Source organism: Hypanus sabinus, chromosome 27 (genome assembly GCF_030144855.1).
Source record: "Hypanus sabinus isolate sHypSab1 chromosome 27, sHypSab1.hap1, whole genome shotgun sequence".
Taxonomy (NCBI): Eukaryota; Metazoa; Chordata; class Chondrichthyes; order Myliobatiformes; family Dasyatidae; genus Hypanus; species Hypanus sabinus.
Genome location: NC_082732.1, coordinates 40,320,108 through 40,345,013, shown reverse-complemented (window position 1 = coordinate 40,345,013; position 24,906 = coordinate 40,320,108). Strand labels below are relative to the sequence as shown.

The window sequence follows — 24,906 nt, the reverse complement described above, 5'->3', positions numbered from 1 at the left end:
AGGCCCAGAGTCATCAAACACTCCTCATATGTTAACCCTTTCTTTCTCGTGAATATCCTCTGGACTCTCTCCATTTAAACACACTAGAAAATTTATTATACCACAGAGAAAGAAAATGTGAAATAGAATCTCTTGTACAAAAAGAAATTTTAAAGATCCTTCTTCTCTTCTTGGTAATGTATTGCAACTGTCAGAATTCCTTAACGCAAATAGTTTATTTTCTCTCCAATGCAATTATCAAATTCTATAATTTCTACCATTGAAAAGACAGAAAAGTAACAACCAAACACCATCAAAGCTTGGTGGCAATCGGTGTTAAACATCAAGGTACACAAAGAGTTCTGAGATAAAACTTATAAAGATTATTCAAATTGCTGCCTTATAACGGCATTTCCTAGATCCCACCACATCACGGATACCAAACCCTTACTATATTGTTGCCTCAAGCAAAGCATCTCACCTCACATCACTGTCATTAGTCTTAGTTCTACATCCAGTAACATACTTAAGACTATATAAATCTGTATTCATTACATCACATGAAAGATAAATATTAGGTAAATAGTTTGGGAGAATCATCATAATCTCTAACTTACCACCTTGAGATCTTTCATGTCACACAAGAGGGCAGAAAGTTATTAGGCTTAGCACTTCATCAAAAAGTTAGTACAGCACTCCATCAATAAAACAAAGAAATGAACGCAAAACAGTGTTACCATGTATTGAAATAACAATTATGCAAATTCCTAGGAAACACAAAAAATGCAAAGAGTTTTTTTTTTATAAATTTCGAGATACAGTATAGTAAAAGGCCTTTTCAGTCCAATGAGCTCATGCTGCCCAATTGGTCGTGTGACCAATTAAAATACCAAGCCATAAAGAAGGAAACCGAAGCACCCAGAGGAACACACACAAAATGCTGGAAGAACTCAGCAGGCCAGGCAGCACCTATGGAAAAAACTACAGTTGATGTTTCAGGCCGAAACCCTTCAGCAGGACTGAGGAGAAAAGGCCAAGGAGTAGATTTTAAAGGTGGGGGGGGGGGGGAAGAGAGAAAAACACTAGGTAACAGATGAAACTTGGAGGGAGAGGGGAGGAGCACCAGAGGGAGGTGATGGGCGGGCAAAGTGATAACATGAGAGAGGGACAGGGGGATTGGAAAAGGTGGGGGTGGGGTGGAGGCATTACTGGAAGTTTGACAAACTGATGTTCATGTCAACAGGTTGGAGGCTACCCAAACGGAATATAAGGTGTCGTTGCTCCAACCTGAGTGTGGCCTTACCTGGCAGTGGAGGAGACCATGGATGGACATATTGGAATGGGAATGGGAAGTAGAATTAAAATGGGTGGATAGAGGAAACATGTGTGATCATTTAGAGAACATACAAACTCCTTACAGACAGTGGCAGATTTGAGTGGGGATGGCTGGCACTGTAATAACGTTATACTACCCATGATGCCACCATACAGCCTCATTGTCTTGCTGAAACTTTACATCCACTTAATTCATTCCACTGTACAATCTTTTTCTATCATTTATTGTTTGGAATGAACATATTAGGGTTTCTCATCACACAATGACAAGAACAAATTTTATAAACAAGTCTCCATCATCACAGTAGATAGGCAGGCTTGTCAGTCCATTAAAACAGTGGAAAAGATCACAAATTTCTCTTAATGGGAAAATCTGCTTTTTTAATCTTAATGGAGTAAAGGACACTTCATGAGCAAGAGCACCAGACTATGCACATTTCAAAGAGGTCTATAATCTAGTTATAAATTATGCAGTTATATTACTGTATTTAAAGTACAGAAATGGCAGGGTAGCTTTTCATCTCATTTTTAATGAATTCCATTAAAAAGTTCAATAAAGCTGGAAATTTCAGGATTTCTATTCATTCAATTACTAATCCCATCAAAAGAACATGTTTCAGATGCAACTTGTTCACTAATTAGCAACAATGAACTAATCGAAACATCTATAATGGAAATTATCCTGACTATTCAACATTAACTGTTAGTATCCTCACGGAAATTATTTTTACTTAAAACATCCCCAGTAACCATCGCTTCTTCTCTTCCCAAATATTATAAATCCATACCAATCAGAAGATTCTTAAATAGTACTGTACACCAAAATGTCAGCTCATTGAAAATTCACTGATGCAAAACCACAAATCTCATTTAATAGACCACATTAACAACCAAAACTGCAATTTAAAATTCTGCCATATAAAACACTATATTCTCATTTATTTAAGTGACTTGAAAGAAAACACAAAATGCATCCTACAGTAAACAGATTCTGAATTGTCAATTGCAACCCAGGGAGGAAGCCTTTGATTTAGGAGAACATAAAGCATGTTCCCAAGGTAAATACTAGATGTAATACAAAACTAACAACGTGAACACAAAAATGAGATGTCTATGTTCTTCAAAATGTTCATCTGAAAACACCTAAAATCTCCAAAGCTAAAATCTTCATCAAATGTTATTTCTGATAAGCATGGTCTATGCACTAAACAAGAATGAGTATACACTTAGCAAATTAATTAAGCTGCTGAGTCTAAAAAGACAAACAAAGAGGGATGGAGCTTCAATTTAAGTTATGTGTGATGTACTTTTGCAAATAATGACATACCATGTTTTCAAAATAAGATAGCAGATGACACCGACTAATTAAAAAAAAATTGAACCAGTTAAAGATAATCTTTTTATGTCAGCCAAGCACCATTACCAACCACAGTTTACAATTAAAATTAAGTTCAAAGTTCACTATAAATTATTAAAGTGCATACAGTATACCACCGAATCAGAATCAGGTTTATTATCACTGGCAGGTGACGTGAAATTTGTTAACTTAGCAGCAACAGTTCAATGCAATACGTAATCTAACAGAAAAAAATTATAAATAAAATTAAAATATTAATAAATAAATAAATCGATTACAGTATATGTGTATCGAATAGATTTTTTTTAAACATACAAAAACAGAAATACTGTATATTAAAAAAAAGTGAGGGTAGTGTCCAAAGATTCAGTGTCCATTTAGATATCAGGTAACAGAGGGGAAGATGCTGTTCCTCAATCGCCGAGTGTGTGCCTTCAGGCTTCTGTACCTCCTACCTGATGGTAAGAGAGAAAAGGGTATGCCCTGGGTGCTGGAGGTCTTTAATAATGGACACTGCCTTTCTGAGACACCGCTCCCTACAGATGTCCTGGGTACTTCGTAGTCTGGTGCCCAAGATGGAGCTGACTAGATTTACAACGTTCTGTAGCTTCTTTCGGTCTTGTGCAGTAGCCCCTACATACCAGACATTGATGTAGCTTGTCAGAATGCTCTCCACGGTACAACTATAGAAGTTTTTGAGTGTATTTGTTGACATGCCAAATCGCTTCAAACTCCTAATAAAGTACAGCCGCTGTCTTGCCTTCTTTGTGACTACATCAATATGTTGGGACCAGGTTAGATCCTCAGAGATCTTGACACCCAGGAATTTGAAGCTGCTCACTCTCTCCATTTCTGATCCCTCTATGAGGATTGGTATGCGTTCCTTCATCTTACCCTCCCTGAAGTCCACAATCAGCTCTTTCATCTTATTGACATTGGGTGCCAGGTTGTTGCTGTGGCACCATTCCACTAGTTGGCATATCTCACTCCTGTACGCCCTCTCGTCACCACCTGAGATTCTACCAACAATGGTTGCATCGTCAGCAAATTTATAGATGATATTTGAGCTATGCCTAGCCACACAGTTGCGTGGGCTAAGCACACACCACAAGGTGCGCCAGTGTTGATCATCAGCGAAGAGGGTATGTTATCACTAATCCGCACAGACTGTGGTCTTCCGGTTAGGAAGTCGAGGATCCAATTGCAGAGGGAAGTACAGAGGCCCAGGTTCTGCAACTTCTCAATCAGGATTGTGGGAATGATGAGATTAAATGCTGAGCTATAGTCAATGAACAGCATCCTGACATGGGTGTTTGTGTTGTCTAGGTGGTCTAAAGCCGTGCGAAGAGCCATGGAGACTGCATCTGCCATTGACCTATTGTGACAATAGGCAAATTGCAATGGGTCCAGGTCCTTGCTGAGGCAGGAGTTCAGTCTAGTCATAACCAGCCTCTCAAAGCATTTCATCACTGTCAATGTGAGTGCTACCGGGTGATAGTCATTAAGACAGCTCACATTATTCTCCTTTGGCACTGGTATAATTGTTGCCTTTTTGAAGCAAGTGGGAGCTTCTGCCCATAGCAGTGAGAGGTTAAAAAAGTCCTTGAATACTCCCACTAGTTGGTTAACACAGGTTTTCAGAGCCTTACCAGGTATTCCACCAGGACCTTCTGCCTTGCAAAGGTTTACTCTCTTTAAAGACATTGGCCTCTGAGACAGAGATCACCGGGTCATCAGATGCAGCAGGGATCTTCACATCTGTAGTTGTGTTCTCCCTTTTAAAGTGTGCATAGAAGGTGTTGAGTTCATCTGGTAGTGAAGCATCACTGCCATTCATACTATTGGGTTTCACTTTGTAGGAACTCAGTCTTGCAGTCCCTGTCAGAGTTGCCGTGCATCTGATATCGCCTCCAACCTTGTTCAAAATTGTCTCTTCATCCTTGAAATAGCCCTCCACAAATCATACTGGTTTTCTGGTACAGGCCTGGGTTGTCAGACTTAAATGCCACAGACCTAGCCTTCAGCAGACGACGTACCTCCTGGTTCATCCATGGCTTTTGGTTTGGGAATGTACAGTCAGTCTTTGTAGGCACACACTCATCCACACAGGTTTTAATGAAGTCGGTAACAACTGTAGCAAACTCATCCAGATTCAAAGATGAATCCCTGAATACAATCCATTCCACCGATTCAAAGCAGTCCTGTAGGCGCTCCTGTGCTTCCCTTGTCCAAACATTCTGGGTCCTCACTATTGTTGCTGCAGTCTTCAGTCTTTGCCTATACTCAGGGAGTAGAAGTACAGCTAGGTGATCGGTCTTCCTGAAGTGAGGGCATGGAACAGCACGGTAGGCATTCTTGATGGTGGTGTAACAATGGTCCAGTGTGTTGTTTCCTCTGGTATTGCAAGTGATCTGTTAATGGTAATTGCTTAGTGATTTTTTTCAGACTGGCCTTGTTTAAATCTCCCAAATTGATGGTGAATGCGTTAAGGCCAATTCATACTTCTGCGTCAAATCTACGCCGTAGGTATGGCGTAGCCATGTATCCTACACAGTAGCCTGATGTGCACCTCCCCAAAAATGTAACTACGTGTCACGGTGATGCAGACTGCAACAACTGTGATTGATCCGCTTGGTAGCATTGCATTTCCTCCTACGCATTTCTGATTGCTTGAACCAAATAGTCAAATCTACCTGCTGACATCCAAAAATATTTGAAATGCATTTCCTCATCCATATCTCTCAGTGGCCGGACAAGCAATGAAAATTCACCTTCCTTCTGACTCAGTCCGTTCAATGGTCATACACACCATCTCCTCAGACGTCTTCTCTCTTTTCTGCGTTGCAGTAATTTCAATAAAAGTAACTCTTGTTCAAAATTTATTAGCTTCTACTCCAACATGATGCGCTCAGTTTTAGTTGCCATTGTTTGAATTACACAAAGAAACTCAACACAGTGGCATAGAAACCCCACCGCAAACTAGTGTTTTGGCACTGAATTGCAGAGCAACGCAGACACACCAACGCAAGTAGAAATGTTCACAACAGTGTAGGCCACTTGCATAGGCTACAACGTAGAGCCTACACAGAAGTATAAATCAGCCTTTAAGGTACGCTGTTTTGTGCATGTTGATCTCATTGCTCAGATCATCTAAAGCCTGCTTGATATTGGCCTGAGGTCGAATGGAAACTGCTACCAGAATGACCCCAGAGAACTCCCGTAATAAGGAAAAAGGACAACACTTTACTGCTAGATATTCCAGGTCTGGTGAGCAGAATTGGGACAGCACTGATATATTTGAGCACCAAGAAAAGTTGATCATGTGGCATACTCCTCCACCTCTGCTTTTGAGAGACTATATAGATCTATCCTGATGATGTATAGTAAACCCGTCCATCTCAATTGCTGCATCCCATATGGAAGGGGTTAACCAGGATTCCATAAAACAAAGGACACACGCGGTCCTAATGTCCCTCTGATTCTGCACCCTGGCTCTGAGATCATCGATCATCGACTGCATGTTTGCCAGCAAGACTGTCGGTAAAGGGAGTTTAAAACCCCATTTCCTTAAACATCCTTAATCCTGATCTTCACCCACGCTTTCTCCAAGGTTTTTTCCATGGGCCCTTCCAACACAGACTGTGTTGTTTCCACCAGTTTTATACAGCGATAGTTCGTTTAAACGCATTTTTTGTTGACTATACTGACCTTGGAAGCAGTTGTGCTTTTTAGCTGTAACAGTCTGAAATGGGAATATTTAATCACATCCATTGAGAGTACTGCTGCTACTCCAGTCGCACCTAGGCGCCCGGAAGTGTATACAGGTGTCCCCTCCTTTACAAAGGTAGAGCATTCTTATGAAACCTTTCTTAAGCTGAAATGACGTAAAGCAAAGAACCATTAATTTATATGGGAAAAATTTACGCAAAAGTGAAAATCCTCTTTGAAATGCGATAACAGGTTACTAATGTAGGTTTTTTGTAAAAGCAAAGTGGCGTAAAGTGAACATTCGTAAAGCGGGGGATACCTGTACCACCCTGAGATTCATTTTCTCGTCAACTAACGTGCAAAAGACTACAAACTCTGCAAATACAAGAAACAGGAAAAATAATAATAACAATTATTAGTAATAAGAAATAAATATTAAGAGCATGACATGTAAAGTCCTTAAAAGTGAGTCCACAGAATGTGAAAGTCTCTCTGATGGGTGATCAAATATATCCACTGAACAACAGCCATGGACACCCAGATGTTATTTTTGGGTGGGGGAGAGGAGAATAAAGCAAGATCACACTACCTAACATCATCCATCAACTTCCTCTAAAAGTGTGAGTGCATCAGATGAGAAAAGACTTAACCATAATGGTCACTGAAACCATAATTGTAACTCAAATCATGAAAAATAGCTACTCAGAAATAATGAACATTCCCCAGTACATCGAGAGTTCTATCAGTAAGGAATTGAGGTGAAAAGGTAGAAAATTAAATTAGGTTTCTGCAAATCTGAGATTTCCCACATGTAAAAGGTTGAGGTGTTAAGCAGAAATATCAAGGGAGGGCCATTCAGTGCCAAGATAGCAACAACCTCATTAGTGACTCTGGACATAAACAAGAAATAAAAGAATGTATATAACAATGAAAGTTTTGCATGTTAAAATTGATCACCAGAGCACAAGTACGAAACTGAGAAAAATGACATAGCTACAACAGCTTAAGTTACTGCAATTACTGCAGAACAGAATAAGAGCTCCAAGATCAAAATAATTCCCAGGTAATGTGTCCAATTCTCCTACACTCAGCGGAAACCGGAATAATGTCCAGTAGTGAGATTCCTGGAATAACTAGCAATTACTTTGCACCTCCGTATATATGGCATTCAAAAGAACTTCTGCAGTTAAAATGAAAATTAAACAGGATTCTTGAACTAGTATTTATACTTACTAAGTATTCCAATTTTCCTCCTTTGGTTTTTAACATTAAATTCTTTCTTTAGATAGTATTGTGCTCAGTGTGCAATACTCATTTCAAACAAGGCATAAAAATCCCAAAAAACTTGTTTCATGCATAACGAGGACTTAATTGTTCTGGAGCCTCACTTGCTGAAAATACACATCTTTGCACAACAATTGAGGAAAGAGTCAGCATTGCAGACACTACCCACCCTGCAAACTACCTTTTCCAAAGTTTCCTTTTGGAAAATGCTATAGAGCTATTAAAACAAAAACCTCTTGTCATCTTACAAATTTCTTCCCCCAGGCAGTTAATCCGATCAATTATTCTATTTCTCCACCCCTCATCCTCCTCTGTTATCTTAGTCACTGCACTGTAAACACTTTTAAACCACTTTTTGTAATGCTGTTTACATTGTAAACACACGCTGGTATTTATATATTAATGCACATTTTATTCCATAATCTACACTCTCTATAATTGTTGAATGTTGTTTTTGTTGCATGTTGCACCAGCACACCACAGCAAATTCCTAATATATGTCAAAGTATAAGGCAAATAAAGTTGAGGATCACATTAGTAATCATCCTCCCAAATCTCACTGGTGCATTGGGCAGCAACCTTGACATTTCTTTAGTGTTTGTTGTCTGTTTTACAAGGCTGAGTTGCTAGCTTGACTTTCAACCCAACACAGCTGGAAAGCATGCAAGGAACTGTCCGTAGTTGAAACCGGGACCGCTAGCCCCAAAATCCAGTGTGGATGCCCTTACACCACCGGACAACTCTTGATCACTTCTGATAATCCTTTAATAGTCACCATGGAAGTTCATATATACATAATGGTTATTAAGACAAAATGGTTAAAGAGAGTGAGTACCCACAGAAGCTGAGTCCAGCAAACCCACTAACCCAGAGAGAGAAATGACACTGCAAAACTTTTCCTTTAAAAAAGCTATTCAATTAGTCCCATTCTCCAGCTCCTTCCACATAGCCCCATAAATTTGAACTTTAAGTATACTTCCAAATAACTTTCAAAAGATTAATATGGAATCCAATTCCATTAACTTTCTAATGGTAAATCAAAACCTCAGCAAGTGGCTCCCTGTGTATGATAGTTTAACAAAATCTCACTTCAAAATACAAATACATCTGTGACACTGATTTTATGATATAAACATCCAAATGTGCTGTATTTTAGGCATGGTTTTCAAAGCAACTTTCAAAGGCTCTTCATCGCATATTGCTGATATTTATTGCTTATTTTGTTTTTCTTTGTCTTTTGGTATTTGCATAGTTTGTCATCTTTTGCACATTGGTTGTTTGCCTGTCTTCTTGTGTGCAATTTTTCATTGATTTTGGCACCACGGTAGCATAGCAGTTAGCATGACGCGATTGCAGCTTAGGTCATTCCAGAGTTCAGAGCTCAATTCTGGCACCATTCTGTAAGGAGTCTCTGTCTGTCCTCTCTGTGGAATGCCTGGGTTTTCTTTGGGTCCTCTGTATTCCACTCACATCCTAAAGACGTACCAGGTAGGTTAATTGGTCATTGTAAATAGTCCCATGATAAGGTTAGGGTTAATCAGGTTTGTCAGCGGTTGCTGGGGCAACATGCCTCAAAGGGCCAGAAGGGCCAATTCTGTGCTGCATCACTAAATAAATAAAAATAAAAAGACTCTAATGTATTTCTTTGTACTTACTATGGATGTCCGCAGGAAAATGAATCTCAGGGTAGTATATAGTGACATATACGTACAGTACGTTACGTTGATAATAAATTTACTTCAAACATTACAAAACTATTTTCAAATGAGTTGTATAAACATAATTATACAATATGTGAAAATCAGATATTGTCGAACCCATTTTAGTCATCAGTAAAAAACATGCACCTCATGAGAAATCATGAAGTAATCAATGACCATCAGTAAATTGAAAGTGTAGTTTGAAACCCTTCTTTTAAAATTCTGTGTGGGTGAAACAGCCGTAAGTAGCTATTGAAGACTCATTCTCTACAGAACAGATGCGCTTAGATCTTGGCTTTTTTCCAATGTAGCTATTTAGTTAAAATCCAAAACGCAGATTGAACAGTTCAATTCAAACATTGTAGTAATTCACAAAGTCCCAACAGGTGTTCCAGTCTGCACATTAGAGTAAAGCAGCATCACAGGCCAATATAAAATCAATGATCAATATGCTTTGCAACTCCATACTGGTACTACCAAAAAGGAAGGCCATTAATTTTTACCAATATGTTGAATTTTTGCTGGGTGAAATTTTAGTTACTCTCTCTGGAAATGAATAAACAGTTATGCTTTGGGTCAAGACCATTCATCAGGACTGGAGAGTAAGGGGTCCAGTCCCAATGAAGGGCCTCGGTCTGAAACTTTAACTGTTTATTCACTTCCATAAATACAGCCTGACCTGCTGAGTTCCTCCAGCATTGTACGTGCTGCTCTGGATGTCCAGCATCTGCAGAATCTCGTATTTGATAGCTTTGCTGAAAATACACATTTTTGGACAACCATTTTGAAATGAATCTTCAAAGTTATTCTAATGAAATTATTAACATTTACTAAGAGTACAGCATTCCCAAGTTTACATCTTTTAAAGACAACCCTACTATACATAGAAAAAAATCACCAAGTATTAATCGATATTTGATGAATTATTACATGAAATTTGTTCATTTAAACTAAGTTTCCTATTACCTGTTTCTGCTGAATATTAGTTGAATATTATTATAACAGACTGCAGTTCTATTCTGTTGATATCCTTTGCATCAATAAAAGCAAAATGGGAGAAGCATTCATCTTTAATGTATTGAAGATGCATTTCACCAAACTTAAATCAATTCTTTGGGGAATATGTTTTTATTCATTTTGTTCTAATAAATGTGGAGGCCAAGTCATTAGTATATTTAAATCAGAGGTTGATAAGTTCTTGATTAGTAAGGGCATCAAAGCTTAAAAGGAGAAGGCAGGAGAATGGGTTTGAGAGGGAAAATAAATAAGTCATGATGGAATGGTGAAGCAGAGCAATGGGCCCAAAGGCCTAAATTCTACTCCAATGTCTTAATGGTCTTAAATGTCTTCATTAAATGAGATACATTTTACTTAGAACATACTTAAATGGCTATTTCCGTTTCTTTAAAAAATAGCAGAGCCTTCAGGGAACTAGTTACATAGGTTTCTACATATATGCATCAAAAATTTACAGATTCCATCTAGGTTTTGCTAACAAATTCTATAACCTCCAGTTCATCGTCTATAGTTGTATACGACAGTAGACTGTTTACCCATTTGTCTGGCATAAATTTTACGTCAATCCATTTGAACACTGTTTCTCTTCACCATCATATGCACGATACACTTCAACTGGCATTCAAATCCTATACGGCTGGTAATGATAAATGCACATCTTTAATCCTTTCTACGTATTCAAATGCCTGCACTTCACTCTGAATTATACTTTACTACAGTTTAGATGTCATTACTGAAATCACACAAAAAATCATTTCAACAATGTCACAAAGAGAAATCTGAACCAAATGGAAAAAGAAACTTTCTAAATAAAATCAAACTAATCTTTTATGTAAGGCACCAAGCACTTTCTTTTGTAAATGTACCTGAATCAGTGCATAAATGTTCAAATAATTCACTTCCAGGAGTAGAATATTAAAACACAGCAAATTGCTCTAACATTGCCCACATAATTCTCGTTTAAGAATTTTGTGCATTCATGATTTTGCATTGTTGTACAGGAGGAAGAAGTATTTTGTGTACTTTCAAAGCAGATTGCTTTGGGTTCAACGGCTCAGGGTGTTATTATTTCAAAAGGCTAAAAGACCAAATGTTTTAAATATTGAAAGTCACACTGAAGGCTTTAATACAACTACAAGCAGAAGAGTGTACACTGAAGCCAGTGACACAATAAGTTACTTTGAGCTCATTCAGCCCAAATCATGAAATCTACTTTAATATAAAGATATACTCACAATGCTCACTACCTAATCTAGCAGACTACAAGTCTAGTAGACTTCTCATTACTAACATCAGAGAGGTACAAGAGCCTGAAGACACACACTCAACATTTCAGGAACAGTTTCTTCCCTCCGCCATCAGATTTACGTAAGTGTTCATGGATCAATCACACTATTTTGCTCTCTTTTTGCAATATTTATTTTTATTGTTTCTTACATACCTTACGTAACTTATAGTAATTCTATGTATTGCATTGCATTGCTACCACAAAACAACAAATTTCAGAACACGCGTCAGTGATAATAAATCTGATTCTGAACAACATGAAAAAAGTTTCAATTGGCTTATTTAACTAAAGATCCAGAAATTTAAGATTCAAATGCGAATAAAAGACTACAGATAGGAAAATCTGTAAAGAATGAAACAACATCTGTGGAGAGAGAAACAAGCACTTTCAGACCAATAATTTTCAACAGAACTCGTAAAATTTTACCAGGACATCTACAGTTCTTTCTAACTGAAACATTAACTAAGTTGTAACTGTCCCTCACATTTCTACTTCTAAAATGCAGGTGGCAAGCTTCTAAAAATACAACACCTGTGAACTGTTGTCCAAACATGTAGCTCAGCTTTCTATTATTTAACACTTGGCTTAATTTCACAGTCATACAAAATCATCAGCACTTTCATGTATTTTCTGTCCGTTAATACTGATTGTTTTGAGTTATTTCAGGCTTGCCATCTCATTAATATAATCCAAGTTGACTCTTTGGGCATCCAAGTTTATTGAACTCTGTCATGGATGGTGTCAAGGCCACACAAAAAGGAATGGCGTTCTCATCCCCATACCATAAAATCCCACAGCCACAGAAATGACAAAAGAAGCTCCAAAGACCTCTTTCCAGAGAGAGGAAAGATCTTCAACAAGAAGACTTATGAAGCTGTGTGGTGAAAGTGGAAGCCTCAGGGCCGATCAGGCTCCAGCCCAGGATAGAGGACTCAGGCAAACTGCTGTTGGTGGCCAGTGTAGGTGATGTGTTTAAGAAGGAGAAAGGTTTTTTTTTAAGTTAACATGTCATGTAATGCTCAAAACTTCAAGAAAATTGTGTACATTAAATGACATCTGTTAAGCTTAGTTTAACTGAAAGCAAATAAATTTTAAAATAAAAACAAAAAAGGCTAGAAATACTCAGCTAGTTCAGCTGCATCTGTAGGAAGAACAAATTAACAATGAGCCGAAGACACAGTTAAAGTTTTAAATTAGTATAACTAAAGTTTTAAATAATTGAAATTTTAGAAGGCCTTTCACATACAAGTTATGCAAAGTGCTTTAACATATAAATATCTGATACATGAATTGCAAGGCATCTGACCACAAGTCTCTACAAAATAATGTGAGACTGCTGAGAGGATAATTGGGGTATCTCCTCCATCAGAAATATTTATCAGGAACGCTGTGTACACCGAGCTCTTAGCACTGTCAATAATCCCTACCTTCCATCCATCCTTGACCCCCTCCTATCAGACAGGATGTACTGGAGCATTAGACAAGAATTGGTGGGGTGGGGAACAGCTTCTTCCCCCAGGCTGTGAGATTGCTGAACTCCCTGCCACCATATAGGTCTCATCGCACATGAAGCACCAGTAGGGTTATAGTGTTTACTTTTTAACTTGTGTTGTAAATGCACCTTATTATTTGTTAATTTATTTGGGATAATATTATTTTATGTACTGTGTTGTGCACCTTGGTCCGGAGGAACATTGCTTTGTTTGGTGGTATGCATGTATGGCTGAATGACAATAAAATGAACTTGTAATTAAGACCATAAAACATAGGAGCAGAATTAGGCCATTCAACCCAGAGCCTGCTCTGCCATTCCATCATGGCTGATTTATTATCCCTCTCAACCCCATTCTCCTGCCTTCTCCCCTTAACCTTTGACATCCTGACTAATCAAGAACCTAGCAAACTCCACTTTAAATATATCAATTATAAGTAATAGCAACGACACTCATTTTTGCCCCGACACTCTTGAATTTGAGCTTGAACTTGAACCTTACAATAATACAAGTTCAACATCAGATCATGGGAGAAACAAATAATGAAATGATCTTAATATGCCATCAGCAGATGTATGACTTCTACATACACCAACACCAGAGTGGTCATTACCATGACCCCCATTCAGTAGCTGTATATAAAGGCAAAGTTATGGATGCTGAATCCACAAAATGTTTTTCCTGAAACTACATCACAAATGGAAGTGACTGCCATTTGTTAATGGTATTTCTTCAGTGAAAATCTTATTTGTTGAGGCCATTTGCACCTCCCAGATGGAATTCTGAAGCAAATAAAGATGAAAATTGAGCTATCTGCTTAAATAAACCTGCAACACGTAGTGAAATTCAAAGATCTGCATGACTTTTCTCAGCTTATTTTTCTAAAGTACAAAAACTACAGGGTGAGTCCTTGATTTTGGGAAAAAAATGCAGTATTTATAACACAATTACCACAAGCCATGTTAATATCTGTTGATTCAATTGCTCTTTTCTCTCAACATTCACAAGTTCAAAGTGGATAAACCCACTCACCTCAACACTGAACTAATTCCACAACCTAGACTCACTTTCAAGGACTCTGCAACTCTTATTCTCAGTATTATTCATTTTTTCTATATTTGCAAAATTAGTCTTTATTTGCATATAGGTTGTTTGTCAGTCTTTATGCATAGTGTTCATCAATTCCATCATATTTCTTTATTTTCCTGTAAATCCCTGCAATAACATGAATCTCAAGGTAATAGTATCTGGCGGCATATACGTACTTTGATAATAAATTTACTACGACTTTTGATGTGTCCTAAACACAGAATTCACAATCACTTTTCACACCAATATTTGATTACAACAAATTAAAAATTTATAACCAATCTTAAATTTAAGAATTGGTTTAATGTTGTTTTGGGTATCAGTCTTACAAATCAGTTTTTGTCATAATACATATCCTTTCCGCTACTTACACCCTGTAGATTATAGCAACACTGGTGTAAACCTACCATAATCCAGCACATCAAAACAGAGCCAGAAAAATGCATAAACAGGGCAAGATATTTTTCAGTCTGTTCAAACAATACAGACAAAAGTCATTTTACATCTGTAATTAAGAACTTGCTCTTAAGCTGATACTTAATTCTAATCAATCAGGACACAAAAATAAGAGGAAACTGTCAGCTGCATATTACAGTAATCTCAGAAACACCAGAGACAAGGCTGAAGAATTAAACTTCATGCAAACACCTGAATGCATAAACCGAATAAAACAAACAGACCAAGTAGTTAAAACGTGTTACTGAAGACCACTCGCTGATGCATCACTTTCAACAGCCATAGAAAACACTAATGTAATCCTAGCCAATTCTATCATGCAGTCAGATCAAATGACATTCCTGGAGCTGCCTGCCAAGCGCCGATTGCCAAAGTATAACAATCACTCAAGGACTCTATGTTTCGGAAGCTTTTCTATCAACAGTTCCAGAGAAGTGTTTTTTTTGTGTGTGTGTACACAAAACAGTTTCCTATTTTTGTTATAATTTTCTCTTTGTGTATAATTAATATTGCTGGGTGGCTGACTAGGCACGCTGTACTCCATAGTGGTCGGAGACACATGTGCACACGGTAGCGTGGAGGTAGCAATGAAACAAAGGCAATAAAGCTTTCTGATTTCCACACAAAACAAACCTCACACGTAAACAGGTCAAGCAGGTCCTATTTTCATGGCCCATGTTTGCTGGCTTTAAGGTATTGTGTAAACAGATGATAAAAAAGCTAATCACATACTTCATACAGTTACCAGACAAAAACATGAAAGGCATTCCACTTCCAGACACTCCCACACAAGTTCTGCAACATCAGAAAAATAGTGATAAAAGAGATAACCGAAAGGAAATGGGTTTTGTTTCAGCTTTCATTTTTTCATGCCAGCTCTTCCTCTCAACCTAGTCAGTACAATCTGTTAATCTTCAGAATTCCTTGAGGTGACAGTAACAACTTTACCGCAATTCTAGCAGCTGTTCAGCTGACCCCAGCGGACCTTCTCGGTGGCCTGGGCCTAATCCAACAACCAAGCTAAACAATGTCAGCGCTGCTGTATCCGTTAACAGCCACAGCCCATGGAGAGAAGGCACTTGATAACAAAGAGGCCTGCTGCTTTGCTTCTCAATCAAGCTTGGCCAGGACAGCACTGCCAAGTTAAAAAGAGCACACCGTTGTACATGTACGGCAAAGGAAATCAGAGCTGAATGGTTACCGGGAGTCAGTGCAGATTGTGGTTTCTTTCACACTCCACGCTCAGCTGTGCTGCAGACACTCCACATGCCTGACGTAGTCTTCTTTATCCAGACACCAGTGAAGGAGAACAAACCTCCAACAACAAGTACCAGGAAAAACCAGGACTGGAGTCGAGCACGGAAAGGAACTAGATTGTGATTGATGACTGCTCTTAATGGCATGGTCAGCCAGAAATGCATCAGCAAGCAAGATATTAGAGACAATATCCCTGGAGTCATCTGCATCTCAGATCCACAGCTATTGTGTGGAATATTAATACACTCCTCAGATGAACGTACACAGAACGAGGGGGAAAAACTGTCAACTGTCTTCCGATAATCAAAAACAGCAGACATAGACCATTTTTCTGCATCGCCAAGGCTGTAATAAGACTAAATGTTTAAACACGAGCTAATTAAAAGCCCCCAAAACATAGTCTTTATGAGCATTATTTAAAACACAAAATAATTTTAATCAAGACAGCTCATCAACAGTTATGGCCGTCTCACGCTTTAAAACATGATAGATCAATAAAAACTGAAAACCATGTTGGTGTGGCTTGTTGCGGAGACACACTGTACATTAGCCACTCAATCAGAGGTGCCTCATGGGAAAAACACTGCTTGACAATAAGCTCCATAACCAAGTGGCTTTGTAAGTGCTCCACACCTGTCACTGTTGAAATCAATCCCAAACTCACAAAACCACAGAAGCAGGCATGCCATTTCCAACTGTGAATTAATCAAAGACATTTTTTTCTAATCAACAATGGAAGTACATAGGGAGAAGGGAAAATATGTAATGAATATTATTACTCATACCAACAAAACAGTCATTGAATTAAGAGTATGGAGACTGAAGCTCACCAGAGGATAAAATGAAATAGTCTAAAATAGTTTGCGCTGATTTTTTTAAAATAACCTTTCGCCAAGATCAATAAACAGAACCAGTTGACTACATTAGCATTAATTAACTTTGTTTAAGCATGAGTTTAGACATTATTAGGCAGCTAGGTGAGTTTGAGGTATGCAACACAACAACAAAATAAGAAATTTTTTAATTTATATATCCTGCTCATCTTGAAATGTGAAAACGTCTATTTTTTTTTGCATTCCAAAGCTTTGAATTCAAATGACTGCAAAACAGTAAAAGCTATTAAAGGGTGAGGATTTCAATAATAATGAAGACCTCTTTAAAATGCTCTCTAAAATGGATGATGCTATAATGTATTCTTATGGGAGACGAACATATTATTTATTTTAAACATGGAAAATTACGTTTCAACATCACAACTCCAAATAAATGACCACCATACCTGATCTGAACGCCTGCATTTAATTACAACCAACCACTCTCAATCTCAACGAGTGCACAGAATTTCTTTTTCAGTTGAGACATACTTTTCCAATTATTTAATGCTCAAACTAACTCAATATCAGCAATGCTGCCATACTCGGTTTTTGTGAGAAGACTTGAAAGAGAAATAAAAAATTACATCACAAAAACTGCATATGGCTATTTTCATTGCAATTTTTAAGCAAACAAATTCAGTAAATAATCCTTGGAAAATTGGTTAACATTTGTCTGTTGCCCATAATACTAAATTCATTAAAGCATGGGTAAAGTGGTGCCAAAATTTATTCATAAGGATCATGAATAGCCTAAAGGTGGCACTCTTATCCTCAAGTTACAGGGTCATGAGTTCAAACCTCAGTTGAGACAAGCAAAGTCCAAGTACAAGCAGGCTTTTTCCACTGAGGTTGGGTGGACTACAACTAGAGGTTATGGGTTAAGAGTGAAAGGTGAAAAGCTTGAGGGGACATGAGGGGAAACTTCTTCACTCAGAGGGTTATGAGAGTGTGGATGTGGGTGGTGCATGCGAGCTCAATTTCAATGTTTAAGAGGATTTTGGATAGATACATGGATGATAGGGGTATGGAGGGCTGTGGTCCTCCATATGGAGGGCAGATTAATGGGAATAGGTTGTTTGAATGGCTCGGCCAGGACAAGATGGGCTGAAGGCCCCGTTTCTATGACTCTATGAACACTACAGTGTAGTAATAGGGGAGTGTAGCATTATTAGACACACAAGAGTTTCTGCAGATGCTGGAAATTCTAAGTAACAAATACACATGCTGGAGGAACTCGGCAGGTCAGGCAGCATCTGTGGAGAGGAATAAAGAGCCAACATTTGCACTAAAACTGTTTGTTCAACAGGAATATCAGGATCTTTTGAACAATAAATCAACAGATCTACTTTTTCAGGTAGATGTGAAAGATCCCCAGCAATATTTGAAGATATCAATGCAACAGAGTTCTAGTGTCCTAGCCAACATTGACCTCAGAACAATCAAGGTGATCAGTTGATCCATCAGTTTATTACACAGAGGAAGCTCTGGCTATTGCATCTCTTTACAACACAACATTTCAAAATTTATCACTGAAGGCAAAAGGTCATCCCAAGGTTGTGAAAGGAGCTAAATGCAAGACCCAGCGTCTATTATAGTTTATGTCTGTAGGGACCCATTTATTGGAAAGCAATTTTCAGCTTTGCAAAAAGTACAGCATAATTTTCTATTAAATAAGCTACAAAGTAATGGTTTTGAGAGTTACTTAACATTCACTCTGAAATTGCTTGTTGACTATACAGAAGGGTGCTGGAAAAGGGGCAACAACATCATGAAAGATCCTACCCACCCTGCTCACGGACTGTATGTCCCACTCCCATCAAGAAGGAGGCCGCATAGCACCGCGACAGGCCCAGACTAAAAAAGAAGCTACTGTACTTTCCCAAAGTAGTAAGGCTGATCAACACCTCCACCCACAAACCAACCCCTCCACACCCCCAACCACCACTACTTAATCATTTCTCATCAGTCACCTTATGTACAGCTATGCCTAGAATCACTTGATAGACTTACAATCTATGCATACAAGCTATCGTAAGTATTTATATTTACTCTCTATTTGCTATTATTGTGTTCTTTATCTTATTGCGTCTTTTGCACTGGACAGAGGATAACAATTATTGTGTACTGGAAATGACATTATGCAATCTTGAAACTTGAAAGTAACTCCACATTTCTGTGACTTTCTACGCAGCAAGCACAAACACCGCTTTCAGGGAGAAAGAATCCAGCTCCGGGTTTCACAGCAGCTTCCATTTATCACACAACCCTGTCATGTTGAGCACCATTAACAGATAATGAAAGGAGACAACGGGTGCAGTTACAAGCAAAGCACTCTGCAGTCTACAGGCCTAAGCATGTAGCCAGGGGAGCTGACAGCCTGAACTGAATATCCTAGGCACTTAACAGTCTCTGTAACTGAAACAATAAAAACTTTACTTTTCTTGAATCAAAACACCTTTTGTTTGAACTGTTTTGGAGTAACAGTGGATATTGTACTGGCCCCAGAGAATGAAAGATAAGTAAGAATAATGTAACTAGTTTAGTGACTGATTAAATCAGACAGTTGTGGTCTATTTTAACTCACAAGCCTGTAAAACTTGCTGTACTGATATAAAAAAGAGATTCAATGAATTTCAACAAGTTTTGAATGAAAAGAGGAAGAGTGATATCTCACTCAGCTGAGCATTGTAAGGAATTGCTAAGTGATGATCATGTGGATGATTGAACAACACTACTCAGAATTAAGGGTAGATGTTGAGGACATGGCTGCTAATATCTAATGATTTCGTTGGATAAGCACAGCAAGCTCAAGTTTCATTAAAAATGAAGCACATGTGATCCAGATGAATCCAAAGAGCAGGGAAGTCAACATAATCACTCAAGATTCCAGTTTATAAAACATTTATGAATTACAGAAAAGATTAACAATCATTATTTCAGTGGAAATTTTTCAGGTTAGTAAACCAGTTAATTGGATGAAGAGTCTCAGCGCAAAATCTCAACTCTTTATTTCTCTCCATAAGTGTTGTCTGACCTGCTGATTTCCTCTAGCATTTTGCGTGTGCTACTCTAAACTTAGACTTTTCCCCCCAAAAAAATGTTTCAAACATCTGCAGAATGTAATCAGCATTCTTCAAAACCAACTTAACTTAGGAAACAATTAAAATTATTACTAATGCATTTTTTGATAATCATGATCAACAAGATAGTTAAGTTGCCAAACTGCATGTTGCCTGCTCAGTTACAGTATTCAAAAAGTTTCAAGGAAATCCAACTGAGACACAAATTACCTAACTTACAAAGTAAATTTATTATTGAAGTACATACATGTCACCATATACAATCATGAGATTCGTTTCCCTGGAGGGCATTCACAGTAAATACACAAAACATAAAAGAATCAATGAAAGATTGCATCCAACAGGACAAATAGCCAACATGCAAATAACAACAAACTGTGCAAATACGAAAAGAAAGAGGAAAAGAATTAATAATAATAAATACATTTATATCAAGAACAAGAGATGAAGAAGAGTCCTTGAAAGTGAGTTCATAGATTTTGGAAACAGTTCCCAAAACCTATGAAGTCTCCCCATCTTATACCTCGACCCCTTTAAAACTAAAGATTTACTCTTAGTTATACAATCACTTAAAAACAGATTCTATAAAAAGTCAGTTTCATTATTTTAGAACCATTATAGGAACTCTTATTCATGAAAGAAAGCCAAAGGAAGCGTGCCTGCCAAATGTTTACTTTAGACTTTGTATCAATTCAGGCTGATTTTCCCATTCCAAGAACAAATTTCCTGCTACGCAAACTACTACATTTTATAGACAATAGGCAATTAAACCATTACACAAGTTTGACCTTATAAAAAATTGTAAGCAGGAGTTTACTGTTTGTCTTCAGAACTTCAGCATGTGCTTGCTATTAAACATATCCAAAAGAAGAAACATTTGCCAGTGAAGTTCAAATGCTGTGCATTTCAATGCACATTTACTTTGCAGGACTGCAGCCACAAACCAATATTCAGTTTCCTTTCCATACATCACACACTCAAAATTATGCAGTGCCCTTGAATTAAACTATCAGAGGGAATTTGAGAAGTTCAAAATTCAAAGTTCATAGTAAATTCTTGTCAAAGTATACATATGTCATCATGTACAATCCTGAGATTTGTTTTCTTGCGGGCAGATTTAGTAAATCTAAGAATCATAATAGAATCAATGAAAGACCACACCCAGTAGGACAAACAACCAATATGCAAAAGACAACACAGACTGTGCAAATAGAAAAGAGAGGAAATAATAATAAATAAATCAGCAATAAATATCCAAAACATAGATAAAGAGTCCTTGAAAGTAAGTTTAAGTTGTGGGAGCATTTCAGTGATGGGGCAAGTGAAGTGACTGCAAGATGCCAACAGATTATCCCACATATATTTATGGAAGCGATTCCCTTATATTCCCTGACTCAGCAACTATACACTTCCACACTAGTGTGAAACATCAAGGATCAACTTTATTCGTCATATTCATTTACATGTACAGGTTGACCTTCACTAATCTGACTACCTGTAATCCAGTTCCTTCAATAATCCAGCACTGATTTCAAATTTTCCGCACAACTGTAATTTCAAATTTCCCGGGCCACTGTAGCAATCTGCTGCGCATTGTTTTGGTTGCGCTAGATCTGTTCACATGTTGGCGCGCTCTTATAAGCACAGACAGGCGATTCCTGCTTGTATTCCTGCATTTATTAGTATCATTTGCGTGAAGCATGGCCGCCCAGCACCCACCTGAATCACACACCAACGGCGGGGGAGCTGGCTAGCGCTGGGTCAATCTGCCTTCTCACCCATCTGCCAGCAGTCACACACTGCTCTCCGGCATCGCCCAGCCGGCACTCTGTTCTCTTCTGCTTATGACCTCAGATCAGACATGGCGACTCCCTGAATTTGAGCATATTACTAAGTGGAGGAAAAGGAACTAAGAAGGATTCCCTCAGTAACTGTGAGTGAAGAGGGAAGAGCCCAGCACCGAATCCCCGGCCGCCTGGCAGTCGCGTGAAATATGGCGCATAGAAGACCTCCTTTCTCTGACTTCTGCTTACTCAGCTGTGCTGCCACCATAATCAACAGTTTTTGAAGAAACTGTTTTGCCAGTTTCAGCACCAGTTCCAGATGCTTCACTCATTTTTCAAGATGAAGATTTTGATGATCCTGACAACCCCACAATTGCAGACATGTAACTTTGCCTGAAGGTATATTAAACGTCTCACTTTAGAAGCGAAGTGCTCAGCTGTTCTGTATAAGTTAATTCCTGTACATTTACCTGTACCCTTTATTTTATGTGTGCCTGTACAGTTTATTACTTCATTAAAATTTCACTTGCTACTCATTTAATATTTCTATTTCATTATTATCTAACTTGTACTGTTTTACATGATATTTTAAAGGTATGATGAGGTGGTTAGCTGTTGCAGAGTGTGATCCTTCTGTAATTCGGCATTTTCACTAATCCGGCACTTCTCAGGTCCCAATGGCGCCAGATTATAGAAGGTCGTCTTGTATTAGGAATTGCTGTGGTGTGTGAGTCAAGGTGCAACATTCAACAAAAAACATTCAACCATTACAAAGAATAAAAAATTATGTTAAAAAAAATTTACAGGTTAAAGTATAATATGGAATAAAATACATATAAACACATAAATACCAGCATGTATTTTCAGTGTAAACAGCATTATAGCAAATGGTTTAAAGTGTTTACAGTGCAGTGACTAAGGTAAGAGGGGGCAGGGGGAGGGGGCTAATTCGAATGGTTGATCAGATCATCAGTAAGAACAGTTTCATGAGAGGTGATTATATAAAAATTTTAGGAAGAAGAAATTTACTAACATAAAATACATTTATTTCTGATATAATTATTTCCACAGTCTACAGATGGAATCAAATTGAAACACTACAACCTTCATAGCTCAAGACACTACATACAAAATATTATTGAACAAACTTAAATGCAGAAATAGCCAGATATTTTGGTGTTATAAATTTCCTATGTTTCAAATACTGTCCAATAAATTTGACAATTTATTTTCATTGTTCTCTGACTGTAATCAAATCAGCAAAGTTACATATATTACTCATCACTAGTTTTGCTGAGAAGGCTATAGTGAGTTACCTTAAAATGCATCAATCTTTGTGGATGGAACCACATCTCCCAGTGTTGAGAAATTCATGCACTGTGTTACAGCACCAGTTAAGGTACATACTAACTGTGCAACCCAACTAGGATGGCAGTAATCAAGATTAATCTACGCAAAAAAAATTATATAGGAAAACACAAGAATTCACACAACAATAATTACTTAAAACTGGTCCACAATGATTCAGTAACAGCTTCCTCCCTTCCTTACACTAACTCATTATTTGCTTTATTTTGCAGTGCTTACTTTTGTAATTTATTGGAATTTTATGTTGTATCACAGCAGCAATGTGACAAGTTTTACGCCATACAATAATAATTCTGATTCTGATGTAGTACACTGCATGGGAAGATTACCACACACATGAAGACTATTACTCTGGCAAGCTGTTCAACTGCACATTTTACATTAAAAATTTAACTTTGCACTAAGACAATTTATGTATTAACACTTAATTCAAGTGAACAGAGCTGAATGCTTTATTATAAATCGGGACTAAACTGTGTCAACGTGAAACTTGATTCAAGACAATGGTTACACTTATTTAGCTTTGGATGTCAACATGCCACAATAAAATGTTATCACAAGTACTGTGCCCTTTAACATTTATCTTCCATGTGAACTGCTGGGAGGAAGCTTAATATACTTTAACAGTGATAGAAATTACACTCTGTAGGCTGCACGCAGATTAATATTTTATTATAAAATCAAACAATGCCTCAGGGTGGAGGAGGAACACCTTGTATTCTGTCTGGGTACCCTCCAACCTGACAACATGGATATTGATTTCTACTTCTGGTGAACAAATATCTCCCCCCCCCACTTCCTCTATTCCCCACTCTAACCTTTCACTTCTCACCTGCCTATTACTTCCCCCTGGGTTCTCTCATCCTTCAATTTCTCCTATTGTCCACTCTCCTCTCCCATCAGATTCTTTCTTCTCCAGCCCTTGACCTTTCCCACACACCTGGCTTCACTTGTCACCTTCTAGCTAGCCTCTTACCCTCCCTGCACCTTTTTATTCTGGCACCTTCCCCCTTTCTTCTCAATCCTGAAGAGGGGACCCGACCCAAAATGTCGACTTTTCCATAGATGCTGCCTGATCTGCCAAGCTTCTCCAACATTCTCTGTGTGAAACAATGCTACATTGTTCCTGCATACAAAATTAAATAAATAGGGTGCCATAGAGGCATAGCAGTTAGCACAACGTTATTGCAGCTCGGGGCAATGGAGCTCAGAGTTCAATTCAGAGTTGTCTGAAGAGCTTGTACATTCTCCTTGTGAAGGCATGAGTTTCCTTTGGGTGCTCCACTTTCCTCCCACAGTCCAAAGACATACTGGTCATTTGGTTAGTTGGTCATTGTAAATGGTCCTATGATTAGGTTAGGTTTAAAAAGGTGGGTAGGTTCCTTAAGGCTGTTATAGCCAGGCAGATAGTGGGGATAAACTCCCTCTACCTATTAAATACTCCCAATGTCATGCGTTTCAAACAGCCTATGAAAACCAAGTCCAGCTCCTGGCCTTCACGTGTGGCTTACTTAATAAGCCTGGTGGAACCATTTCTTTTGACTGAAGGGACAAAGGCTGGTGCCTTAAAACCAGATGATTTGGGCAGATGAGGCTTGTCAGCTGTGGTTGGCAGCCCAGCTAGAAGGAAAACTCTGATCTCAAATCACCGCTGCCTCATGGTGAAGGCTTCGGGAGTAAACCCTGAGGAAAAATCCAGACCTGCAGTCCCTAAGGCAGTCCTACATTGAGTTCAATGCAGGTTGTCAACTCATTTGATGCCAGACTGTATTGGTCTCTGGTGTTCCTTTGGATTCATCAGCTGCGTGGAGAGGCAGGCCTGCTACATGGGCAACA

General features: G+C 38.2%; 1 protein-coding gene across 2 annotated transcripts in view; it reads right to left on the bottom strand.

Moving 5' to 3' along the window:
- Positions 1 to 24,906, bottom strand: part of rerea (arginine-glutamic acid dipeptide (RE) repeats a) — a 619,674-nt gene that overhangs the window by 524,311 nt on the left and 70,457 nt on the right. Inside the window, exon 1 of one of the 2 annotated variants that reach the window (XM_059952297.1) lies at positions 15,908 to 15,992. The exons of the other annotated variant lie outside the window; for it this stretch is intronic. The gene's annotated coding sequence lies outside the window, so the exon portion shown is untranslated. Of the gene's footprint in view, positions 1 to 15,907; positions 15,993 to 24,906 lie in introns of those variants that run through there. 2 annotated transcript variants of the gene reach the window in all.